Source organism: Suncus etruscus, chromosome 11 (genome assembly GCF_024139225.1).
Source record: "Suncus etruscus isolate mSunEtr1 chromosome 11, mSunEtr1.pri.cur, whole genome shotgun sequence".
NCBI classification, from domain to species: domain Eukaryota; kingdom Metazoa; phylum Chordata; class Mammalia; order Eulipotyphla; family Soricidae; genus Suncus; species Suncus etruscus.
The window spans coordinates 28,549,245-28,556,283 of record NC_064858.1 but is presented as its reverse complement, the minus strand read 5'-3'; the positions used below and the strand labels follow the sequence as shown (position 1 = coordinate 28,556,283).

General features: G+C 39.6%; 1 pseudogene; it reads left to right on the top strand.

The window, feature by feature from the left end:
- Nucleotides 1–254: 254 nt before the first annotated feature.
- On the top strand, nt 255–1,369 carry LOC126022814 (40S ribosomal protein SA-like; annotated as a pseudogene).
- Nucleotides 1,370–7,039: the final 5,670 nt, after the last annotated feature.

Sequence of the window (7,039 nt, the reverse complement as noted above, 5' to 3'; positions counted from 1 at the left end):
ATTTAATATTTACAATATTTTTATGGCACCAGAGCAACAGTACAGTGAGTAGGGCATTTGTGGTTAATATGGCAAATCTGAGTTTGATTCCCACAACCCATATGGTCCCCTGAGCCTGCCAGGAGTGATCCTTGAGTACAGAGCCAGGAGTAAGCCCTGCAACATATGAGCATGTCTTCTCAATTATTTTTTAGTTTAAAAATGCTATTTAGCTTTCCGTGCTACCCAGTGAGGGATCCATACTGTGTTGTTCTCGATTCCTGGCGTAACTTAAAGGAAATTTTCTCAATGTTCGGAGCCCTTGTTGTCCTGCAAATGAAGGAGGTAGATGTTCTCAAATTCCTTGCCGCGGGCACCCAGTTAGGTGGCACTAATCTGGACTTCCAGATGGAACAGTACATCCACAGAAGAAAGTGTGATGGCATCGACATCACAGATTTGAAGAGAACCTGGGAGAAGCTTCTGCTGACAGCTCTGTATCATTGTTGCCACCGAAAACCCAGCTGATGTCAATGTGATCTTCAGGAAGACTGGCCAGATTGCTGTGCTGAAGTTTGCTGCTGCCACTGGAGCCACTCCGATTGCTGGCCGCTTCATTCCTGGAATTTTCTTTTTTTTTTTTTTTTTTTTTTTTGTGGTTTTTGGGTCACACCCGGCAGTGCTCAGGGGTTATTCCTGGCTCCAGGCTCAGAAATTGCTCCTGGCAGGCACGGGGGACCATATGGGATGCTGGGATTTGAACCGATGACCTCCTGCATGAAAGGCAAACGTCTTACCTCCATGCTATCTCTCCAGCCCCCCTGGAATTTTCACTAACCAAATCCAGGCAGCTTTCTGGGAGCCGAGACTTTTGGTGGTTCCTGATCCCAGAGCCGACCACCAGCCCCTCACAGAGGCATCTTACATTAATTGCCTACACTTGCTCTGTGCAACACAGACTCTCCTCTGAGCTAGGTGGACATTGCCATCCCTTGCAACAACAAGGGAGCTCACTCCATGGGTCTCATGTGGTGGATGCTGGCCTGGGAAGTTCTGCAAATGCGAGGCACCATCTCCTGGAACACCCAGGGGAGGTTGTTCCTGATCTCTCCTACAGAGATCCTGAGGAGATTGAAAAGGAAGAGCAGGCTGTACTGAGAAGGCTGTGACCAAGGAGGAATTTCAGGGCGAATGGACTGCTCCAGCTCTTGAATTCACTGCTTCTCAACCTGAGGTTGCAGACTGGTCTGAAGGGGTGCAGATGCCCTCCATGCCCTTTCAGCAGTTCCCTACCGAAGATTGGAGCGCTCAGCCTGCCACAGAATATTAGTCTGCAGCTCCCACTGCTCAGGCCACTGAATGGTCAGGAACCACCACTGAATGGTCTTAAAGTTCTTCTTTCTAGACTGAAATAGGAATGGAATTCAGTTTGATGGAAAATAAATGAGTTTCTAAAAAATGTATATCTTTTTTATTTCATAGGTGAAAATATATGTAAATATTTAGTGATGATAAAAATGATATTTAATTTCTAAAAATTGTGTTGGTACTGGTGATCTATCATAGGTATGTATATAAATGATGTTTATATTCTATTATAGCCCCATCCTCTGCCCCTACAACTTTTAGGTAGGAGTTGTTGTGTATGTAAACATTTTATGGGATTATTATGTTACTGACCATACCCTGATCAGTGATTGTGCCCTACCCTAGGGTATGACCTGGCATTCTGCCTCCACCATAGGGTGGTACCTGATTCTGCTTCCACCATTGGGTGGTATCTGATCCCACCATTGGGTGGTACCTGATTCTGGGGGATAAAAACAAGGGTCTGTGGAAGGCGAGGGGCTTCTTGCTGGAACTGAGGCTGAGACTTTGGACTTCAGTCTTGTTCACCGAATAAAGCTAATATTTCCATGAGCCTGACTGTCTGCGAGCTGTTTACTCGCCGTTTCACCTCAGAATCGTCGGCTGGACAGGGTGGCAGATGCGTGCACCGAGCTGGAGGGGAAAGACATCACCCTCCATCCCTCCATCAGCCAACCTCTTCAGAGGCTGACTTGCAACAGGAGTAAGGGTCACTCCTGGCAATGTTCTGGGCTTACTGCTGGCTCTGAGCTCAGTGATAACCCTATGCAGTGCTTGGGAAACCAAAGATTAAATTTGAGTCAGCAAGTAGCCTTAATACATGTATATCCATGTACTATCCGGCCCACTACCATTTTAAAGTTAATTTTAAAATTTATGATTTGTTTCCAGATAAGTGAAAGCGAAGTTATTGAAAAAAAAAAAGAAAAAAAGAAAAAAGAAGACAAGAAAGTTAGAAGAAAGAAAAATTAAAATAGCCAGCATATTTATGAAAATTATTGTATCTCCAGATAAATCATTATTACAACAGCAGAAGGATTAGTAAGCTCTTGTTGTTAGCTGTTCATTCTGTTAAATTGGTGTGTTCCTCTAGAGATGACAGCATCAAACAAAAGAAGTTGTTCAGAAATTCAAAGCATTATTACTAATACTATGACTTTTGGGGGTGTGTACTCAGTTGTCAGACCTCAAGTAAGAAAGAAGATATGGGGGGAGGCTGTCCTCACTTGCTCCAAAATGCCCTGGTGATATCAATATAAAGACAATGTACTTAAAGTTTGGTCAGATTGGTGTCCCCAAAGGAAATTGTAAAGGAAGATGAGGTAGAGCCAGAGGCTAAATGCTGATTCTGGGTGATGGAGGTAGCAGGTGTGGCTTCAGTTGGGCAGGGGCTTGACCTGCCCTCTGCTCCTGAGATGACCTGTGGGCCATGACCTGTGGGCCATGATCTTTTATGGCTTAGTTTACATTAAGTTCAAGAAAACAGTGAATCTATGGAGCTGGCGTGGTTTGAACATGGTGACTGCATTTGTGGGAGTGGTTACAACCCACAATCATCTGTTTTAAAAGAAAGGCCACTCCTAACAGAGTTGCCGAGAACCATGTCTAGTGGTTTTGGTGGAACTGGGGTTGGTGATGCCAGGGAATGAACTCAGGACTGTATCTGCTGCACTGTACCACTTGGGCTATTTCCCTGTACCCACACACCTACTTTAATATGATACATTTTTTATTTTTGTTTCAATATCTGAAATATGACTACTTTAAACAAAGGATGTAATCCTACAATAGTTCACCAATTGCCATGTATGACTAGTGAATACAAAATTTTCAAAAGATTAGCTCAAATCCTACAGGCAAAGATGATCCTTTCTTTTAATGTACCGAAACTTTGTGGACAGGAAAGGTAATGAGTCAGACATGCTGGCCAACATAGAGTCCAAAGCTAACTTAGGTCGGTTGCTTTGTGTTTTTGTTCTGTTAAGGATTCTTAGGAAATACTTGTTGCCAATGCTTTCAGTGGTGCAAAAAAGAAATTTGTATGGAATAGTCCAATCAAGTTCTAAAAAATGTAATTAAAAGAATTAACTTATGAAAGCAATGAAATTTTAGAACGTTTTGCAAAAGTACTTTATTTCCCCTCTTTTATGTGTACATAGAAAAATAATAAAATGTGTCCACTGAAATCTAACAAAACTTTAAAAATAAGTATAAACAGTAAGTGATCTTTTTTTCTGTGTATACAATTAAAAATTCCAGGCTTTTAAAAATATACCAGTATTTTGGTAACTAAAATGTTTTCTCTGTTGTTCATCTTATGAGTAAAGAGTTTTTCTCCCATTGTTTAAATACATTTATTATAGAACTGTCAGTTAGTACTTGCTGCTACTTTCTCAAATGATTCTTTTGTTTCAGCCAACCCTACTTAATAATCATGTTCACAAAAACTCTTGTCCCAACAGACACCTATTTCTCAACCCAGTTTGTTAAAAGGAGCACTGAACTGGATATAAAGACATTCCTTTGAATAAAAGAAAGCATTCTGCACCAAAGCCTTTACTAAACCAGTGAAGCTATTTCCCTGCTATGGGGAACATTATTGAACAGATCATGATGGTTTAATTAAGAAATGTTACCTAAATGCATACTATAAGGACTTAGCTCTTGCAAGAAACTATGGAGGGCCCAAAGAGAACTAGATAGATATTGAATTTAATGTAGCAGAATATAATTTATCCATGTTTCAATGCCTAAATAATGTCAAAAAAAAACTACCAATTTCTATCTAATTGAATTTCTATTTAGTATATTTCAGGAAGTGTTTTATGTAAAATTTCAGTGATAATACCTTCCTGTGTGATTATAATTCCAGAGGGGAACAGCACTGTAAGTAATTCAATGCATTTTCTATGGATAGCAAATCAACTTGTTACTTCATTTTGTTTTGACATCCAGAAAACCAAGAACCAGGTGATTTGCCAAAGTGCTGTCCCTTACTCAATTAAACTTTTTGAGAATGTGGCAGCTGCAGCCTTCCTGAACTGTAAGTTTTTGTTTACTTATACATGTCTCAATTTATACTGTGCTTTGTTTAAGTGGAACCATATTTTCTTGCAAAAAATGAAATGTGTATTTATTAGAGAAAATTTTGGCAATATGTATAGTTTAAGGTAAAAACACCCAGTATTTTCTTATTGGAGTACACATTTTCATTATCTTTTTATAGAGATGCTAATGACTTTATTTACTATTCTTTTTTGTTTTGTTTTGTTTTTGTTTTTTTGGGTCACACCCAGTGGTGCTCAGGGGTTACTCCTGGCTGTCTGCTCAGAAATAGCTCCTGGCAGGCACGGGGGACCATATGGGACACTGGGATTCAAACCAACTACCTTTGGTCCTGGATCGGCTGGTTGGTAGGCAAACGCCGCTGTGCTATCTCTCCGGGCCCTTTATTTACTATTCTTACTAAAAATTAGCTCCCTAATTGGCTCATGTTCGTCATAGTGTTAATAAGCCTGTTTTATATCAATATATTTCCAAGCTTATAAATTATTATTTTAAAACAAGATTTTTCTTTTTTCTTTTTTTATATTTTATTTAAACACCTTGATTACATACATGATTGTGTTTGGGTTTCAGTCATGTAAAGAACACCACCCATCACCAGTGCAACATTCCCATCACCAATGTCCCAAATCTCCCTCCTCCCCACCCGACCCCCGCCTGTACTTTGGACAGGCTTTCCATTTCCCTCATACATTCTCATTATTAGGACAGTTCAAAATGTAGTTATTTCTCTAACTAAACTCATCACTCTTTGTGGTGAGCTTCCTGAGGTGAGCTGGAACTTCCAGCTCTTTTCTCTTTTGTGTCTGAAAATTATTATTGCAAGAATGTCTTTCATTTTTCTTAAAACCCATAGATGAGTGAGACCATTCTGTGTTTTTTTCTCTCTCTCTCTCTCTGACTTATTTCACTCAGCATAATAGATTCGTGTACATCCATATATAGAAAAATTTCATGACTTCATCTCTCCTGACAGCTGCATTATATTCCATTGTGTATATGTACCACAGTTTCTTTAGCCATTTGTCTGTTGAAGGGCATTTTGGTTGTTTCCAGAGTCTTGCTATGGTAAACAGTGCTGCAATGAATATAGGTGTAAGGAAGGGATTTTTGTATTGTGTTTTTGTGTTCCTAGGGTATATTCCTAGGAGTGGTATAGCTGGGTCGTATGGGAGCTTGATTTCCAGTTTTTGAAGGAATCTCCATATTGCTTTCCATAAAGGTTGAACTAGACGGCATTCCCACCAGCAGTGGATAAGAGTTCCTTTCTCTCCACATCCCTGCCAACACTGTTTATTCTCATTCTTTGTGATGTGTGCCATTCTCTGTGGTGTGAGGTGGTATCTCATCATTGTTTTGATTTGCATCTCCCTGATGGTTAGTGATGTGGAGCATTTTTTCATGTGTCTTTTGGCCATTTGTATTTCTTCTTTGTCAAAGTGTCTGTTTATTTCTTCTCCCCATTTTTTGATGGGATTAGATGTTTTTTTCTTGTAAAGTTCTGTCAGTGCCTTGTATATTTTGGAGATTAGTCCCTTATCTGATGGGTATTGGGTGAATAGTTTCTCTCACTCAGTGGGTGGCTCTTGTATCCTGGGCACTATTTCCTTTGAGATGCAGAAGCTTCTCAGCTTATTATAGTCCCATCTGTTAATCTCTGCTTTCACTTGCTTGGAGAGTGCAGTTTCCTCCTTCAATATGCCTGTAGTCTCAATGTCCTGCAGTGTTTTGCCTATGTGCTGTTCTATATATCTTATGGTTTTGGGTCTGATATCGAGGTCTTTCATCCATTTGGATTTTACCTTCGTACATGATGTTAGCTGGGGGTCTAAGTTCAAATTTTTTGCAAGTGGCTACCCAGTTGTGCCAACACCACTTGTTGAAGAGGCTTTCCCTGCTCCATTTAGGATTTCCTGCTCCTTTATTGATTGTATGTCTGGGGAACATTTTCTGAGTATTCAAGCCTATTCCACTGATCTGAGGTCCTGTCCTTATTCCAATACCATGCTGTTTTGATAACTATTGCTTTGTAGTAAAGTTTAAAGTTGGGGAAAGTAATTCCTCCCATATTCTTTTTCCCAATAATTGCTTTAGCTATTCGAGGGTGTTTATTGTTCCAAAAGAATTTCAAAAGTGCCTGATCCACTTCTTTGAAGAATGTCATGGGTATCTTTAGAGGGATGGCATTAAATCTGTATAATGCCTTGGGGAGTATTGCCATTTTGATGATGTTAATCCTGCCAATCCACGAGCAGGGTATGTGTTTCCATTTCCGCGTGTCCTCTCTTATTTCTTGGAGCAGAGTTTTATAGTTTTCTTTGTATAGGTCCTTCACATTTTTAGTCAAGTTGATTCCAAGATATTTGAGTTTGTGTGGCACTATTGTGAATGGGGTTGTTTTCTTAATGTGCATTTCTTCTGTATTACTGTTGGTGTATAGAAAAGCCATTGATTTTTGTGTGTTAATTTTGTAGCCTGCCACCTTGTTATATGAGTCTATTGTTTCTAGAAGCTTTTTGGTAGAGTCTTTAGGGTTTTCAAACAAGATTTTTCTTAACTGCATAGTAGTCTATTAAGATATACATTAATGTTATAAATTTAGTGAAGATAAATGTTTAGATAATTT